Raw genomic sequence first — 19,773 nt, 5'->3', positions numbered from 1 at the left:
CCCGCTCCTCCACATGCAGCCAGCTGGGTGACCTGGGCTTGCCACGGCATTGATCAAGCTGGGCTGAGTCTGAGAAGGAATATCAGGGCTCTCTGAGCCTCACCTACTTCACAGGGTGTCTGTTGTGGGGAGAGGAAAGGGAAGGCGACTGTAAGCCGCTTTGAGCCTCCTTCGGGGAGATAAAAGTGGCATATAAGAACCAACTCTTCTTCTTCCTCAGTAATATCAGGGCTCTCTCAGCCTCACCCACCTCACAGGGTGTCTGTTGTGGAGAGAGGAAAGGGAAGGCGACTGTAAGCCGCTTTGAGCCTCCTTCGGGGAGATAAAAGTGGCATATAAGAACCAACTCTTCTTCTTCCTCAGTAATATCAGGGCTCTCTCAGCCTCACCCACCTCACAGGGTGTCTGTTGTGGGGAGAGGAAAGGGAAGGTGACTGTAAGCCGCTTTGAGCCTCCTTCGGGGAGATAAAAGTGGCATATAAGAACCAACTCTTCTTCTTCCTCAGTAATATCAGGGCTCTCTCAGCCTCACCCACCTCACAGGGTGTCTGTTGTGGGGAGAGGAAAGGGAAGGCGACTGTAAGCCGCTTTGAGCCTCCTTTGGGTAGAGAAAAGCAGCATACAAGAACCAACTCTTCTTCTAAAATACAGTCAAAATTATAAAATTCAGTTAAATAATTAGTGAACAATGGAGCCCTAAAAGGAGGCCTGATACCATTACTGGGGGGTATACCAGTCCAAACAAACCTGGTGGCAAAAGACACAGATAGAGGAAGCTAGACAACGCCCCCTGTGCAGAGAGTTGCCAAGTTTTGGTTTGCGTATCTCGTAACATTTATCCACCCTTTTTAGACAGAAAGGGTGGGGAAAAATGGATAACGAAGAGCCTGAAGCAAAAAACATCCATAAGTATTCGCCTGGAGGAAAATAATCAGTTAAAAATAGTTTTCTTCCTCTTGCTGATCCCTTCATCAATTGCTTCCTGCTTTTTTTCACACTTTCGCTCCCTTCCCACTGCCACAGCAATCCATCAGCGACAATGGGCACCGTGCAATCTCAACAAATTGCTTCCTCTTTTAAACACACACACACACACACTGATCATCCAACCATCCTTTCAAACAAGAAAGCACAGTGTCGCTCAGTCCATTTTCCACAGGATTAAGTCAAGTCATGAAATCTTCAGCGTTTGGAAAATAAGAACTTCTATTTGATTCTTCAACAATTAACGGTATGGATTCACTTTGCATGGTACAGCAAATGTACCTCTGGTACACATGCACTAGCCACTTCTGGTTCAAACGCTTCATACTAGTTTCATCCAGGATCATAGAATCATAGAGCTGGAAGGGGCCATACAGGCCATCTAGTCCAACCCCCTGCTCAATGCAGGATCAGCCTAAAGCATCCAGGATAAGTATCTGTCCAGCTACTGCTTGAAGACTGCCAGTGAGGGGGAGCTCATAACTTCCTTAGGCAGTCAATTCCACTACTGAACTCCTCTGCTGTATCACTGGCAAGCAATTTGGAAGCTTTAAATAAGAGTCAGTAGCTGTTATTGTAGTGTTATAACAATCTATTACCACTATCTACTAGAAGGGGTAGTCAAACTGCGGCCCTCCAGATGTACATGGACTACAATTCCCAGAAGCCCCTGCCAGCATTTGCTGGCAGGGGGCTCCTGGGAATTGTAGTCCATGGACATCTGGAGGGCCGCAGTTTGACTACCCCTGTACTAGATCTTCTGAATTCCTGGTTTTCATGTGTTTTTAAAACTCTCTATCCTGTTTTGGTGCAGGGAAATAAAAGGATAGGTACAATGAAATGGGCTCGTAACATGTAACCTGGGAATTCAGTGAAATAGTAGGTAACGGCAACACATTGTGATAATGGCAATAAATGCCGGAGAGTCGAGGAAGGAAAGAAAAATGGTGTTCCAGGGGTGGAAGGGGATGGCGGAAGCAGGAGCGTACAGTTCTGACGTGGGCAAAATCTTCAGATTGAGAGTCTTGCCATCTGCATGGAGTGAAAACCATCATTGGCTGTGAGCTTTCCCAAAAGGCTGCATCATATTCAGTTCAGGAAAAAGCAAAGTAGGGAAAACGCCAAAAAGTGAATAATGAAAGGATGAAATCGTATGGCTGCTCCAAAATTTATCCCACTCCAGTCTGGATGCCAAACCGGAGCAAAACCTCATGTGGAAGCAACCTCAGCTGTAATTATGAATTCAGATTCCTGGATTCCTAAATGAACATAGCCAATAGATGTCTTCTGATTTTTAAAATGTGAAATCCTGAATTTTTGGCGACAGGTCTGAATTGAAACCCAAGGAAGATAGCAAAAGAGAATATTTAATATTTACTGTGACCCTTTTAATGAGCTGTCCTCCTATAACCCCAGAAAGTAACTTAATAGAACACCCTGGTCACATCAATTTTCGGTTTTCTACAGCTATATCTCTGAGCAAACAAAAGGTAGATTCATTACCGGCAAGTTGTAATAAGAAGAATCCTTGAGGACCAAAATCTGTTTACCTAACAAACAATTGAACTATTGTCCACAGCAACCATTTCAGCAATGCATCATTTTGCTCAAGGCTAAGCTGGTAAGTAGGGACAATTAAGGGAAGTTGAAGGCTGGCTCATTCACACTGTTCATTCTTTGCGGTTTCCATCTTGGTGACAAAACTTCCCAACAACAGTGATATTCATAGGAGTGTCTGTTACTCGTTACTCTTGAAGTCACCGCTGACTTATGGAAACCTTGTTGGGTTTTCCAAGAAAAAGACATTCAGAGGAGGTTAGTCAATGCCTGTCTCTGATTGGGGACCTTGGGCTTCTTGGGTGATCTCCTAAAGGTAAAGGTAAAGGTATCCCCTGTGCAAGCACCGAGTCATGTCTGACCCTTGGGGTGACGCCCTCTAGCATTTTCATGGCAGACTCAATACGGGGTGGTTTGCCAGTGCCTTCCCCAGTCATTACCGTTTACCCCCCAGCAAGCTGGGTACTCATTTTACCGACCTCGGAAGGATGGAAGGCTTTCCTACTAATGATCTCCTACTAATGCGCTAACTAGGATAGTGCCTGCTTAGTTTCCAAGATCCAAAGAGATTGGGCTAGGCTGGCTCATCCAGGATGATCCTCCCTTTCAAACACAAGCAACCTATAATTCTTTATGTGCCACCATGTTGGCCACCAAGCAAGCATTGCTACGGGGTGGGGGGAGGGACTGGAATATATGCTCTGTAGTTCATGAACGGTGCACTAAACCTTTCATTTGTTTGGATCGTTCTTTGATTATAATGAATTGTTAAAGCCTAAAGGAAGTACAAAGTAAAGCTGGCTGATAATAAACGCTGGGACAATTACATTCCCTGTCATTGATTACAGGCTAATACATGCAATTTCCATGCAACCGAAGGGTTTCCTTCAGGCGAGATGTCTGGGCAGAACTACACAACTGAGTTAAGTATGCAGTTACTAGGCTGCAGTGTGTGTGTAAGAGGAGTATGTTGGCAAGAGCCTTGAATTGCAGTTCTTGATACAGATGAGCCTCTTGTGGTGCAGAGTGGTAAGGCAGCAGACACGCAGTCTGAAAGCTCTGCCCATGGGGCTGGGAGTTCGATCCCAGCAGCCGGCTCAAGGTCGACTCAGCCTTCCATCCTTCCGAGGTCGGTAAAATGAGTACCCAGCTTGCTGGGGGGTAAACGGTAATGATTGGGGAAGGGAATGGTAAACCATCCCGTATTGAGTCTGCCATGAAAACGCTAGAGGGCGTCACCCCAAGGGTCAGGCATGACCCGGTGCTTGCACAGGGGATACCTTTACCTTTATCAAGTATAGGAAAAAGATGATGGTGATGCTCAGGGCAAAGGAAGTAGTCAATCATCTATTCCAGAGAGGCACAGAGGTAAGCATCGCTGCATCCCCATGATCAGATGGGCACTGTTTGCTTTTAAACTTGCTCTATTTAGTTTTAAATGCAGAAGGGATTTCCTGGAGTTGAATTTTGGGTATGAGAATCATTTATCCAAATTTTGTACTTTAGGTGCTGCTGAAAGAGAAGCAGGAATGATCTCTAACCTACAGAAGACAAAGTATTTATAATACCTTCCAACTTTCAAGTTAAACGTTTGAGAGCAGTCAGATTTAAATGCTTGTTTGTTTTTTTTTAGCTTACAGGAGTTATCCTAATTGAAATAGATCCCAGGGGTGATTTTGCTGTGATTAATGAAAGACAGAAAAGCAGTACAAATGAATATATGGAACTGGACTCAGACTTTGTTCTACTTCTTCAGACCAACATGGCTACCCACCTGAATTACTCTTAATGTAATCCCCTCCAATATCCAGCCTATATCCTTGCCTGTAATTTAAACCCATTTTTGTGAGTCCTATCCTCTGCTGCCTGAACAGCTGTCTGCCTTCTTCTAAGTAACAGCCTTTTAAATACTTAAAGAAGTTTCCAACTTGTTTATTGTTGAGAAATCTCTGAAACATTCTTCAGACTTCTGGAAACCCCAGAAGTGGCAGGATTGTGCAGAATATGGTTGGGAAGCAGAGCTTCAGCTTTTGAAACATCAAGGTACAATACCACAAGTCTGCATATTGTTAGGAGACTCAATGAATTGTTTAGATTGGAGAGGAATATAAAGTAAAGGTATCCCCTGTGCAAACACCAAGTCATGTCTGACCCTTGGGGTGACGCCCTCTAGTGTTTTCATGGCAGACTCAATACGGGGTAGTTTGCCAGTGCCTTCCCCAGTCATTACCCTTTACCCCCCAGCAAGCTGGGTACTCATTTTACCGACCTCAGAAGGATGGAAGGCTGAGTCAACCTTGAGCCGGCTGCTGGGATTGAACTCCCAGCCTCATGGGCAGAGCTTTCAGACTGCATGCCTGCTGCCTTACCACCCTGCACCACAAGAGGCTCTTGGAGAGGAATATGGACACCTACTAATGCAATGTTGAATCTAACCAGCTTTTTGCTGGTTAAAAACAAGAAAAGGAGGAGTTTCCCATTGACCAAAGAAATAAGCTATGCAGGGGATTACAGGAGCTGCATGAACAAAAGCCATGTGTGGTAAGAAGGGAAATTGCGCGTGATGAATGAAAACGCTGGCTGGATGCAAAGCTCAACTGGGCTGGCGACTCGTTGCAGCGTTGAAGTTCTTAGCTTTAGTTGCATAATGCTTGGCCAAATGACGGACAGATTCTGCATAGATCAGGCTTGCTTTGATATTCTAGTGTTTCAGCAAGAACGGGTCTGACGTATTAGAGGTGAAGGAAAATGCATTATTCTGCCCCATTGGACATATTCGTAACTTCTGTTGGCAGGGCCTGCATGAGCAAAAAAATGAGGAACTGCAGTCCAGTGAGGGAACATTGCCTAGATATGCAGGGTTCTTTTTTCCAAAATGTTTTAACCCCTGCAGCCTGAGTGCCTGCAAATACCCATTTTCAGAGACAACACAATAGATTTTAGGGCAGGGTTGCAAGTCACAGGCTAGCCTCTCGCCTGAGGTAAGCAAGAATTGCCTCCAGGCTAAATGGAAAAAAAGCATTGGAAGAGCTTTTATCTCTTAGGTAGCAAATGATTAACACATATATGGGCAGGGCAAGCCAGTTACGGATGGTGTGATCCTGAACAGAGTTACAGGGTGCAGCTCTACTTAGGTTTGCACTGTAAATGATTTTTTTTTTTTTTTGCAGGCTAGTAACTTGTGTGCATGTATTCAATATAGGCAGGGATTCACAGGGATGCCTGAAATAGATTTACGGCTGGGCCTTTGTTAGTCTTCTGCATTACATAAATCTTCCAGGCCTTTCACACTCGCTGCATGGCCAGATAATCCTGTGTCATTCTAGTGATTTAGAACTGGAATTAGAGTATGCATTTGGCTTGTTTACACAAGGAAGCCATTCTGTGGGACACTGCAAGACGCAGCTATTTGAAGCACTCTCTCTTTTACAACGGAACTATTCCACAGAACTTTTGTGGAAACCTGAGCAAAGCCGGTTGGGCGCACACAGGGGGGTTTTACACTGCTTTTAAATGCATTTTTATATCTGCTGCAAGCCATTGTAATGTTAATGCATCTCTGAACGGCCTGTGTCTCTTAACTGTGACCTGGAAAAATAGCAGATACCCCAGGAGTTAAAATCTGCCTTACCTTGGTTGCTTGAAAAATCTGAAAATTATTGTCATTAATAGTTTGATTCTTCTCCTGCTTTTCCTACATGGAGCTCTCTGGACAAGGTATAGGGTTCCAGTTAAAATTTTATCCTCACAATATGTGAAGAAGGCAGAGTCAAAGAGAAGGGGAAGACAATGAGCTGTTTTTGACCTGGTGGAATGAGCTCCTGGAAGAACTGAGGGCCCAGCAGGAGTTCTTACAGTTCCGCAGGGCCTGCAAGATGGAGCTCTTCTGCCAGGTCTTCGGTTGAGGCCAAGGCGTGGAAGATCAGAGGGGCCCCTCCAGGTCAGGCAAGCTTATTCATCTATTTACCTGGATAGTCGGCACCCCCTTAGTTCACCCCTGAGGCATAGAGGGGGCTATTGGATTTGGGGATGGGATTTTGCCACTGGGTTGTTATTAAGTATCTGATCCGATGAAGAACCGAGAATCTTTTTTCCCTTGTCATTGGAATCCAAGCCACAGAAGGGCTTCAGCCAAAATGGACTTGGGCCGAATCCAAAATGGCCCCCTTTTTTTTGCACACGCCTACTTGTCCTATTGTACATTGAGAAATTTAAATAACCAATCTACAAATGAGATGTGAGTTCACTGTTCTTGAGACCATTTTTAATGTACTTTATTGTACAGCCTGTTCTATACACAGTTTTCGCATTTTGTATTTAGTTTTCCCACTTGGCCGTGAAACCTTGCTGAGAGACCTTGGTCCAGTTCTCGGCCCATCCTACCTCATAGGGTTGTTGTGAGGATAAAACAGAGGCGAGGAAAATGATGGAAGCCACTATCGTCCCCCCCCCCCAAATGGAGAGAAAAGTTGGACAGAAAGTAAACCAAAGCAAATCCTATCAGGTGCACGTACTACCTCTGATGTTCTTAATTTGCACAAATGTCATATTGTGCAAACAGGGGCAGGACGTGCACATATCTTGCATGTGCACACATGTCCTAATGAGGCTCCCACCAAAACCCCAGAGATTATTTCATGCAGACTGAAGCCACCCATGCATGCAAAAATACCTGTGTTGGGGTGACCACACACATTGGGCAGGGTCAGGCATACTTGTTGGGCCTCTGAGACCTAGGAATATCAGATCCAAAAAAAGAACTAGTACAGTTGTGTGGTACGGGTGGCCCAGGCTGGCCTGACCGCTTCAGATCCCAAAACTAAGGAGAATTAGTCCGGGCTAGTACTTGGATGGGAGGTCACCAACGAAGTCCAGGAGCACTACGGAGAGGCAGGAAATGACAAGCTGCCTCTCTTGTCTTAAAGCCCCATCAGGGGTGGCGGTAAATCAGCAGTGACTTGGCAGCATTTCTCACACCACATTACTAGGTTGCCTAACTTCTCTTATCCCATAGTAAAATGTTTGGGATGAGTGCTTTTGTTGCTGAAGCTTATTTTAGGTTCTGCCACAGTCTCCGGCATGATTCACAACGGCAGCCAGAGGGGTATTAACACCCACTTCCCTGAAAGCGAGTTGTGCAAGTCGCAGTCCTATATTAACGGTTCTAGAGAGGAGCCCAGGTTGACTCAGCAACTCAGCAGGTAGCATGCAGCTTGGCCTGCTGTGACACAACTTCTCAAGTGGCTCCCGAAAGTCTCACAAAATCCGAGTCATGCACTCGAGGTCACAGATAGATGTTTTCGTAATTACCCTGCAATGCAGACTACAGCTGGGTCAACACTTTTTTGCTTGTGGTAATGGGCTGCAGCCTGGACTGCTAGGCCCCATAAAATGTCTCCCCCTCCCCCCTCCCCAATGCTTCAATCTTAGGGCCCAGAGTGCCCCCGGAATTTATTTTATTTATTTATTAGATTTGTATAGCGCCCTCCCCGAAGGAAGAAGAAGAATGATGAATGGAAAAATTAAACATTAAAGTAAACTCATACTGATAGCCCAGTGGGTTGGGCGGAACTGCAGTGGGTGCCATCTGATCTCCAGAAAACAGACATTAATTCCTCTGGAAAAGATTGCTGCTCTGGAGAATAAACACTATAAGAGCCTTTTTCAGCTGTTTGACCATGGAGGAGCCCCCTGAAATATTTTTCAGGTTTTGAAGCACCCCGGAAGTGGTGACATGGCCCTTCAGAGAAGTGGGTGTGCAAGTAAGATGTGGGAATCCATCCATCCATCCATCCATCCATCCATCCATCCATCCATCCATCCATCCATCCATCCATCCATCCATCCATCCATCCATCCATCCATCCGTCATTTACCATTTTTCGATTGTGGAGAAAGAGGCTTATAAAGCAACAGGGGATGTGGGTTCCGGTGATAAATAATGATGTCAACAGCCAATTGGATTTCTGGGAAAGGCCACGTAACCCCTGGGGAGCTCTTGCATAACCCCAAGGTTACCCGAAACCCTGCTGGGGAATCCCTGCTGTATGGCATTATTCCTTGCTGAGGTCCTTCCCTTCCCCAGGCTCTACCCCCAAATCTCAAACTCTACTTGTAAGTCTCCAGGAGCGCCCCAAGCTGCAGCTGGCTATCCTATGGGGATCCTAGAGGGGATTTAAGGGGCTGCAGCATCACCTTCCCACAGAAGTGGCACTTGGTTATTCTCCCACCCCACCCACCCACCCCCGTCCTGTATTGCATACCTGCATTTTCACTGGTAACCTAGAAGTCAAATGACAGCACTCAAACTCCCAGAGCTGCCGTGAAGATAAAAATCAATAATGTTTGCAAAACACTCGGCTGCTCAATTCTTTTATGTCAGTTAATATAATTGCTGCCGAGTGTGGGAGCCTCGAAAACAGGATTTAAAACCCCAACGTTGGCATCTTTGATGTTTGCTCTGAATTACATAAGACTTAATTTTTTCCATGACTCATGAATATGAGCAGGGAAGGGCTTGGGTTCAAACCCAACTGCTTAGAGCAGGGGTAGTCAAACTGCGGCCCTCCAGATGTCCATGGACTACAATTCCCAGAAGCCCCTGCCAGCATTCGCTGGCAGGGGCTCCTGGGAATTGTAGTCCATGGACATCTGGAGGGCCGCAGTTTGACTAGAAGAAGAAGAAAAAGAGTTGGTTCTTATATACCGCTTTTCCCTACCCGAAGGAGGCTCAAAGCGGCTTACAGTCGCCTTCCCATTCCTCTCCTACCCCTGGCTTAGAGACTCAGCTACTTCAGCACTGTAAGTTGTGGTGACGTCTCTAAACCACTTGTAAGCCCGGCTTTTCTTTATCTATGCTCAAGCCACTCTTGCTGCTAGAGTTAATGTTTGAGTGGCCATGGGACATGCATGGAGGATACAGGTGGCATCGCACAGAAAGTGGTGGCTGAATTCGAGTAACATTTACCTAGGTGCACTACGGGAAAATGTGCATCATGAATGCAAAGGCACGCTTTGCAGAGATCGGCATACCTCCCAGGCACAGACAAAGCACCCAGTTGTGAATATTGAGTCACTGCCCTATTTGGTCCTCAAATCTCCTATTTGGTCCTCAGACAGTACACCAGTCATTGGGCTGTTATTAGTCTAGGCATGCTGGCCATGCTGTAGCAGATTGGATTCTAACGCCTACTGAGACATCTATGGATAGGCAAGGAAGCTCTGCTTCTAAGGAAAAATGGTCTATGTGTACTTCGGATGGGGAGGTATCGACCTAAAATGTTAACATAGGGTTGGGTGCTTTGGCGGCCGAAGCGGCCGAAGCAGCGACACATAATTATTATATCAATATCCTCTTAGCTGTGGCTGGCCAATGAGAGAGCCTGGAGGTGGTTGTTGCTCCAGCTCTCTCTCTGTGAGGAATTTTAACCCTTTACTTACTTGTTACTTCAGCACTAAGAACCTCACTATTATAATGCTGTCTGTCACAAGGGGCTTCCATACTCTTTCTCTGGGGCCCTTTCCCCACTTACACTGGCCACCACAAAATTTGTTTCACACTTGTTGGGCCAATTTCTGGATAAGGTAAAGGTATCCCCTGTGCAAGCACCAGGCCATGCCTGACCCTTGGGGTGACACCCTCTAGCGTTTTCTTGGCAGACTCAATACGGGGTGGTTTGCCAGTGCCTTCCCCAGTCATTACCATTTATGGATAGCTATATGCTATTCCTGAGGAGGCTGGCCTATGGGAAATGGATTTAGAAAGCCACCCCCCACACTAATGTCCCCTTTGTGGCCATGGCCACATTTTGTTAACCATGAAAAAGTCCCTTTGAATGATAATTTTGTAGAAACTGATTCTCTTCACAGAAACAGATCTTCACAGAAAAGATCTTCACAGGGATCTCCCGGCACAAAGTTCCTTGCCATTATATTCACTTTCTTCTTCAGTTTCCAAATTAAACTGTACGTCACTCCAACCAAATTGTCCCCTCAGCTTTGATTGAGAGGTGGGCGGTTTTTAAAATGAATTTTGAATCCTCCTCTGCTAGCTTGAAAAGGAGGTCACTGACAGATCCTTAGTTGCTCACAGAGCACCGTCTCTCACATGAGCTGAATTTAACTAAAGGGCCCTCCTTCGTTTTCTCACCCCTTAGGCCACTTTTTGATCTGGAGCTGGCAATTAAAAGCCAGCATGCCATAGCCTGTCCTTCCGCTCCGGTAGCCTCAGGAACCAGGGTCACGGAAGGCACATTACTCAGCTATGCTCCTTCCCAGCTGCTTCCCAGGACCCAAGGCCAGTTTGAACATTTATAGGCCAAGTGGAAGCTGCTGTTTGAACCAGGGCAGTTAATGCTGACTGGAATCAAAATGGGGAGTGAGAGGAGGCAACTGTTTCCGATAGTCATTCCATGGAAAAACCATGACAATTCTTCTCTATTATATGCAGGATTTTAAATTGGGAGGGGGGGACCCACATGTTTGCTCCTTTCCAGACATACCGGTGGTAAACCGTGACTGAAGGATCAAGCTTTTTCACTATCACACTTGTTGATATCTCTGGTGACATAGGTTTATTTATTTTTATTTTTTAAATTTATTTTATTTGTTTCATTTCTATACTACCCTCCCTTACAGCTCGGGGCAGCTTACAATAAACATCTGCACCTTTCAGAGTTATGGTTTGTAGCCCGTAGTAAATAGAACACAAGTACATGAGAACAGTTTGAAATTGTAACATTTTGAACATAACAGTACAGAAAATATCAACATTTCAGCTCATAACAATTCCAAACTTAATCGCTATTTAACAATTCATAACGCTCAGTGGCTGGTCAGGCATTGCCCTATTTTGTCTCGGTTTGGCATAGCTGGTGATTGGGAGGTGACTTCTGGGTTGGCGTTCTGCTGGCCTCAACCAAAGGCTTGGCGGAAGAGCACCATTTTGCAGGCCCCGCAGAAGTGTTTTAGAGCCCGCAGTGCCCTGATCTAGTCTGGGAGCTCATTCTACCAAGTGGGGGCCAGCATGGAGAAGGCCCTGGTTCTGGTTGAGGCCAGGCATGCCTCTTTGGGGCCAGGGATCACCAGTTTGTTGGCTCTTGAGGAGTGTAGAGCTCATGGAGGGGTATAAGCAGAGAGGCGGTCCCTCAAGTACAAAGGGCTCAGACTGCATTTGGCCTTGCAGGTGATTACCAAGACCTTAAGCCTGATCTGGAATTCAACAGGTAACCAGCAGAGCTGTTGGAGCGTGGGCCAAATGTGGACCCTCCAGGGCAGGGGTAGTCAAACTGCGGCCCTCCAGATGTCCATGGACTACAATTCACTGGCAGGGGCTCATGGGAAATGTCCATGGACATCTGGAGCACCGCAGTTTGACTACCGCTGCTCCAGAGTGTTCCTGTGGGAACCCCAGCTGATGTGTTCTATTCTACCTGTATTTTCTGGAGCAGGGATCAGGGTAAACCTGTGTAGAGTGAGTTGCAGAAATCTATTATAGAGTTGACCGTCATGTGGATCACTGTGGCTCAGGTTTCTGGTGCAAGGTTGGGTGCTGGTAGCTTGGTGCAGATGGAAGAATTCCATCCATGCTACTCTTGTGACCCATTCCTCCACAGAGAGGGAGGTGTCAAAGTTCACGCCCAAGTTCCTGGCTGAGTGGGCAACTGATAGTTGTACTCCACCCACGTAGGGCAGACGCGCTTCCTCATGGGGACCCTTTCTACCAAACCACAGGACCTCCGTCTTAGAGGGACTGAGTTTCAGATGGCTCTGTTTGAGCCAGCCTGCCACTGCTTCAAGACATCTGGTTAATGAGTCTGGGGGAGATTCAGGGCGGCCCTCCATCAGGAGGAAGAGCTGAGTGCTGTTGGCATATTGATGACATCCCAGTCTGAACCTCTGTACCAGCTGGGCTAGAGGGCGCATAAAGATATTGAACAGGATTGGGGAGAAAACCACGCCCCTGTGGCACTCTTCATGGCAGCCACAGGATTGGTTCTCTCCAATAGCTACCCTCTGTCCGCGACCCCAGAGAAAGGAAATCAGCCACTGAAGGGCTGTCCCGTATATCCCGGTGTCAGTGAGGTGGTGAGCCAATAGCTCTGGGTTCATTGTGTTGAATGCTTCTGTGAGGTCAAGCAATACGAGCAGCGCTGACAAGCCTCTGTTTAGCTGGTGGCGAAGGCCGTCCATCAGGGTGACCAGTGCGTTCTCAACCCCATGGCCAGGCTGGAAGATGTGATGTCAATGAAAAAAAAATAGAAAAGGCCTCATACAGCTGTGACACCCCAAGCTAAATACAGCCTAAAAGCCTTGTATGGAGTCCCACTGGCAGCTCTATGCCCTGCCAGTTTTCACTGCCTGCCTAGAATTGTTGAAATAGGAGGGTTTTCAGAACACCCGGCAAGTACGTTAAAGGGGCTGGTGGGCTGTGTTCAGATTGGTGACCTTGTAGGCCTGCGACAAGGAGAGGGATGGTGGGAAGACCATGCTCAAAAGTCACCTAGGAAATGCCTGCTCCACAGAGCTGAAATCCGTCTCTTCCCTCTTCTTAGGTTATCGCTGCCTCACTGCAAACATTCAGTTTTCCTACTAACCACCTTGCTACAGACGTCATCCTTTGCTACTCTCATGGAAAACAGACACACGCTCCCTGGTTAATATTCCATCAATAGCATGATCTTCAGGGTCTATTTATTAGAGATCTTGTTTTCTGCCAACATGGATTCTGACAGGCTTTCTGGATATTATGAAACAATAGCTGGAAATACATAAACTCAAGTTCTACCCAACCGGCTAACTTCACAAGTTAAGTAAGCAACTACAAACACGGGAGAAGGTCTGGATTGATTTTATTTACAGGCCAAGAGCTGGGCTGGCCAGCAGCAATATGTCAAGAACAATACCCAAACATAACAGCCAACTTCCTACTTAGCTAGAACAACATGGCACTGTCTAGACAAAAACTCAATTAAGTTGTGCTATAAACAGGAGGCTATTTAGGTTCAACCACCCACTGGGGTGCATGCAATTGTCTCAGTCATTCTTATTAATAATCCTACCAGTAAAGAAGAAAGGGCACCCCCTTATTGCCGGTGGCAAGCTAAGAGAAGATTTGAAACAGGCTGTGCTCGCTTGCTTATGTCTAGAAAAAGAAGAGTTGGTTTTTATACCCCGCTTTTCACTACCTGAAGGAGTCTCAAAGCAGCTTACAATCGCTTGCCCTTCCTCTCCCCACAACAGACACCCTGTGAAGCAGGTGGGGTTGAGAGAGCCCTGGCAGGACTGCTCCATTAGAACAACACTATTAGGGCTGTGGTGAGCCCAAGGTCACCCAGCTGGCTGCATATGGAGGCGTGGGGAAACAAACCAGGCTTGCCAGATTAGAAGCTGCCGTTCTTAACCACTACACCAAGCACAACGGGAAACAATGTGGTATACATCTATCTGGGCTGCGCCACTTCTGTTTGCGGGTGGACGGACACATGACAGGACATTTTAACTCTTCATTTTAAAGATGTCCTAAATACAGAAAACAAGCAGGCTGGAAGGAGAATGGGAGGCCAGAATCCTTCACCCTGATATTTATGAGCAGGTTTTTTTTTGGGGGGGGGGGTTGTAAGGGGGAGCATCCAGGGATGAAAACCTCTCCCTACAGTCTCAAGTAGCTGAGAGACTGATATCTAGTTCATCTAATGTTGATTCTCTAGATCAGGGGTAGTCAACCTGTGGTCTTCCAGATGTTCATGGACTACAATTCCCATGAGAATTGTAGTCCATGAACATCTGGAGGACCACAGGTTGACTACCTCTGCTCTAGATGACGTTGAAATCCACACAGCCAAAGGAAGCTCTTCTCTCCAAATATGTGAGACAGAGCACACCTCTCTCCACCTTCACAATGAAACCCAGAATCATGGTCACAGACTCCTCGTCAGGCTGGTTACGTTTTGGCTTGTGAACCACAGAAAGCTTCTGCCAAGTTCAAAAAACCAGAAAGAAGCATTTTCAAAGATATGTATGAACAACAGCATCCTGCTGCACAGGAAACTCAGATGTTGACTTCTAGAGACACAAGAGGATGTCACACCATTTACTGAAACAGAAACATCAGCTTTTTTATAAGCACTTGTATTAACATTTCTCAAACTTCCGGTAACTGGCAGATTCTTTTGTCAGTTTCTTAAAAAGGAACCAGGATCACTCATGAAAAGTGTTATTTTTATAACACTCAAGAACATCAGAGATGCCCCTTGGAGCAAACCAGTGAGTGGCCCATCTAGGCTTCATCCTGATTCACACAGCGGTCAAACAGAAAGTTCTTGGGCGGCCAGAAAAAGGACACAGAAGGTACGACTGCCTCAAGATGTTGCCTTAAAACAGAGTTATCCAGAAGTTTACCACTTCCAGATGGGCAGGTTCCACTTAGTTAACACCACTAGTAGCCACTGATGGACAAACCCGTCTAATTACCTTTCACTGAAGCAGTAGGTGCAAACTTAAATGGATTCCGGGGAATGGTAGAGGACAGGAAGTCCTGGAGGATCATTGTCCATGGGGTCGCGATGGGTCGAACATGGCTTCGCAACTAACAACAACAACAACAAGATAGCCCAAGAGAACCAGCTCCTCAGATCTCAGAAGTTAACCAGGGTTGGCCCTGGCTAATATTTGGTTGGGAGACCTCAAAGAAATACCAAGGGTATGATGCAGAGGCAGGCAATGGAAAACCACCCCTGAGTGTCTCTTGCCTTGAGCCCTATGGGGTCACCATGAGTCACCATGACTTGATGGCACTGACACACAAAAGAGACACAATTGCATTTGTTCCAGTTGTTTGCACATAGGCTCACATTGAAAGGATCAACTTCAAGCATTGTTGAAAAGTACAATTCTCAACCCATTAAGTGATATCAATGGGTTTAAAGGCTGAAGGGAAGTCTGCATAGGATGGCACTTTTATTCACCTGTGCATTCTCCAACATGGTCTCACCACCACCCTGCAACCTGGCACCCACAAAGTACAATCCTTGCTTACAATAAACAAATACAAATTTCACACAAGTATTTGGCAACACTCAAGAACAAATGGGTGCCACCAGATTCCTTTTTCTTCTGGAAGGCAAGCAATTATTTTGAGTCTCTGCATGCGAACGACTGACACAGCTGTGTGTTACTCACCCTTGCTGGGTGCTTATTGGAAGAGAGCAAGACCAGAACAGAATATCTTGCAGAGAGGCAGTGGGCAATCAGTACATACCCTGGGTTTTGCATGAGCTTAATTATTTTTTGGAAGTTACATGGAGAAAAGACATTTTTCAACACACTCTTTTCAACTGCTGAATTTGGAAAGGGGACAAAAAAAAGTTGGCTTTGAATTCAGCTCAAGGCATTTATGCCAATGAAATATTACTAGCTCAACTGTTCTTTGCTACATATGGTGAATTTCCAGATCTGCAGACTATGGCAATGAAAGCTGTTTTACCGGTGAAGGAGTGCCTGGAGGGCAGCCGTTCGTCAAGGCCCTGACACCAACTAATAAGTAACTAAATAGCTGTTATTAGAATACCAGTCATAACAAGTCTTTGTTTTAGGAAAGCAGCTGCAGAGTCGAAAATCCACAAAACACATTCAAAAGGAAAGATATTTGTATGTGTTCACATGATTATACCTGATGACAATTCATTGACAGATGACCTCAAGGAGTTTTCAACTTTTAGGAGCCTGTGGACACTTTTGAAATTCAGACACATGGCAGCGCGTGCAGCTACAAAATGGCTGCTGCAGGAGGGGGAGCGAGCCACAAAATGGCTTCCATGAGAGGTGGAGCCAGTCACAAAATGTGAGGGAGTGAGATCACGCATAACACTAACAGTAACTCATGAACACTTCAGGCAGTAGCTTCGGTGAAAGAACGATATTTTTCTTGCATATACCTTCAATCTTAGTGAAGATTTTTGGGCTGTGGTGGCAGCTGCTGCCAAAGCAACTTTCTGAAAACCTGCACAGCCCATCAGATCTCCAGTGACCAAGAGCCCCAGCAAGCCCCACCCACTTTCTAAAAATACCTGACAGGTGCCAGGAAAGGTATTGGTGTCCTCATGGCACTTAGGGGCATCATGCTGGGGACCGTTTCATTACCTGCTCAAAAGCTTTCTCACCACAAATTTCCACTCTTTAGAAGCTGTCATGTTTCTTTAGTTAAGTATTTCCTTTGTAGCTGCCAACATCATCTGTCGAATTAAATACAAATGCTAATTTACAACACACATATGAGAGGGGTTCAGCTATTTCAGTATTGTGCAGTGGGTTGTCCTTTAGTGTCAAAATAGGAAACACTAAAATAATAATGAGGAGAATAATAATAATGATAAACTTTATTTTTCTAACTCACTGTTTTCAGCCGACTCGGGGCGGGTAAAACTGGTATTTTATGTATTTTAAAAGCTATTCTTAAAATATACTGTTAAAACTGCCTCCTTAAAAACCTTATAAAGGGGGAGGGGGGCAGATTATCTGTTGGGCAGATTAAGGTTTTGGGAATGGAGAATTGATGTTTGATGCCAGTTTTCTTGGTATTAACTTCCTGGCCTCAAATATAGGCCTCAGTATAGGCCTGGCAAAACAGCTCTGTCTTGCAGGCCCTCCATAGCTGCTGACGGCCCTGATCTCACCAGGACAAGTGTTCTGCCAGGATGGGGGGCAGAACTGAACTGAAAAGACTCTGGTTGAGGCCTGTTTTACTTCTTTTGGGCTGGGCTTCCTGAGCAAGTGCCGGCCACTAGATATTAGTGCTCTTGGGGGGGGGGCACAGTGGAAGAGGCGGTCTCGTAAATACAGAGCTTTGAGAGTAAGAAAAAAACCTTGAACTTGGATTTGTTCTCTTATCTGGATCCAGTGAAGCTGGAAAAGCACTGGTGTAATATGCGCTCTCCATTGAGTCCCCATGAGCAGTAGTCCCCAACCTTTCTGCGACTGGGGACCGGCAGGGCAACTGCCACACCTGCGCATGCACCATGCGCGGCCGAAATCGTGCATTCGCAGCACCCTAAACCAGGGGTAGTCAAACTGCGGCCCTCCAGATGTCGATGGACTACAATTCCCAGAAGCCCCTGCCAGCATTTGCTGGCAGGGGCTTCTGGGAATTGTGGTCAATGGACATCTGGAGGGCCACAGTTTGACTACCCCTGCCCTAAACGAATGGCTGGTCAGGACTCTTCCATCATGAAGAAAAAGGAAGTGTCACGTCCCACTCCACACACACCCCTCCGATTTATTTTGAGGACACAGATTGTAAAGAGACATTGGAAAAAAACAGCCAAAATTACAGCCTGCCTTCCAGCTGCCCGTTGCTTGCTTCCTTGATGGATCCAAAGAGAAGTTTCAGGAGCAGTTTAATCATAGTCTATAAGTAACTGAGGGAAAGAAAATACACTAGATGAGAGGCCTCTTCATATCTGGCAGACTTAATGAGATCAAATGGGTGGAAATTGCTGCTGTGACATCTAAATGGTTACAAAACCTACATTTTCAACCCATGAATAAAAACACAGAAGAATATAGCAGTTCCCCCAGTCTCTGGGCTCCTTTAAACTTGGAGGCGTGTTGTGTCTCAGCATCACCTCTGTAGTGTGTTGCTAGCTCAAACGTTCAAAAACCAAAATAGAGGGACACGCGGAGCTAGCCTACTGCACCCCAGGGAGTTACCATATTCTGCAGGGTGCTGACATTCGGTTGCACGCTCTTGAGATGCAAAGACAGAAGAAAGAATCAAGAGTGGAATTTTTAAAAAATGGGTTCCTTCCTCATTGAAGAAGAGCTGGTTAATATACTCTGCTTTTCTCTACCTTGGGGAGTCTCAAAGCAACTTACAATGGCCCTCCCTTCCTCTCCTCACAACTGACACCTTGGAAGATAGGTGGGGCTAAGAGAGTTCTGAGAGAACTGGGACTGGCCCAAGGTTACCCAGCTGGCCATCAACCCCTAGTTGATGGATTAGAATCTGCTGACACCATGTTGGCTCTCTATGCTGGGGCAAGAAAACCTCTACTATGGAAACAGCAAAGGTGGTGAGGATGTCCACTCATCCCGTCCCTGCACCCCCATCCCAGAGTCCCTTCCCATGAGCCACCGGTCCCCCTTTCCCTGCTTCATAGCTGAGCCATGGTTAAAAAGACATCATATTCTAGTTGTGCCCTTTAAAGGGCAAGTTGGAGGGAGAGGAGGAGCCATATTGAAAGCACAGCTTAGCCCTGCCCTGTCCTCAGATTGGCAATGAATGCAGGGCCCTGGTCCACACACACATACACACTTCTGCCACAACCACCACAAACTTCCTCCTTTGATCCAGCTCAAAGGGAAAAGCCCCACAAGTCATGCTCAGAAACAGCAGATTGACAAGAAAGGAGATTCCCCAAAATACAGGAGCACCCAGCTGTCTGCACATGAAAATCCACACGTGGAGACAGCCAATTCTTACATTTTCTTTAATAACAGATAGCACCAAGCAGCGGTGTTCTTAGGAAGAGCTGGAAGGCAGCTTCACACGTTACACAGAAGCAAAACCACGGTGTTGGATCCCACAGGTCCTTTCTGCTAATGGCAATGTTCTCCTCTGGTGCAAGAAAACACAGAAGCCTCCTTGCTAGTGGAAGAGTTCTTGTGTCAAAAGTCGGCTATTACAATATACACTCAGTTAGAACCTACAGCCAACCACATGGCTTAGACTTGCATGACAACATGCTTGCAAATGCAGTTGTGACATTCACATTCTTAGCATTCGGCAGAGCTGACTACTGTTTTTATATTTTCGGTTGGATGCCTCTCACACCCAGAAAATGAAACAGGCTACGCATGATGACTCCCCAGTCCCAACACCATTTCATCGACATGATTTTTTAAAAAGCTTTGTACATACGAGACATCAAGATCATGACTTGAACATCTCCCCCACCCCTTCCTGGCCTGATGAAGAGTTCTGGAAACTCAGAAGCTTGGACGCTGCTCTGTGTCATATGCTTTGGCAACAACAACAACAACAACACTATAAAAAAACTATTGTGTGTCTTCTGCTATAAACGTTTTGGAGTACAATTAAAGCACCTTATGCACCAAGGCTGATATCAAACGTCCCAAGAACTTTCACATAAGGCTCATTAACATCCAGAATCACACTTTTAAATGTTTCCCCCTTCCCTTTAGCTTCTCTCTCAATGTAAAAAGTACTTTACTGAC

General features: G+C 46.0%; 1 protein-coding gene across 5 annotated transcripts in view; it reads right to left on the bottom strand.

Moving 5' to 3' along the window:
- The window catches only part of GPRIN3 (GPRIN family member 3), a 43,286-nt gene that overhangs the window by 17,553 nt on the left and 5,960 nt on the right, over window positions 1–19,773 (bottom strand). Inside the window, exon 1 of one of the 5 annotated variants that reach the window (XM_077300896.1) lies at window positions 16,681–17,318. The exons of the other annotated variants lie outside the window; for them this stretch is intronic. The gene's annotated coding sequence lies outside the window, so the exon portion shown is untranslated. Of the gene's footprint in view, window positions 1–16,680; window positions 17,319–19,773 lie in introns of those variants that run through there. 5 annotated transcript variants of the gene reach the window in all.

The sequence above is a fragment of the Paroedura picta genome, chromosome 10 (assembly GCF_049243985.1).
Source record: "Paroedura picta isolate Pp20150507F chromosome 10, Ppicta_v3.0, whole genome shotgun sequence".
Lineage (NCBI taxonomy): Eukaryota > Metazoa > Chordata > Lepidosauria > Squamata > Gekkonidae > Paroedura > Paroedura picta.
This window is presented reverse-complemented; position numbering and strand designations above follow the sequence as displayed.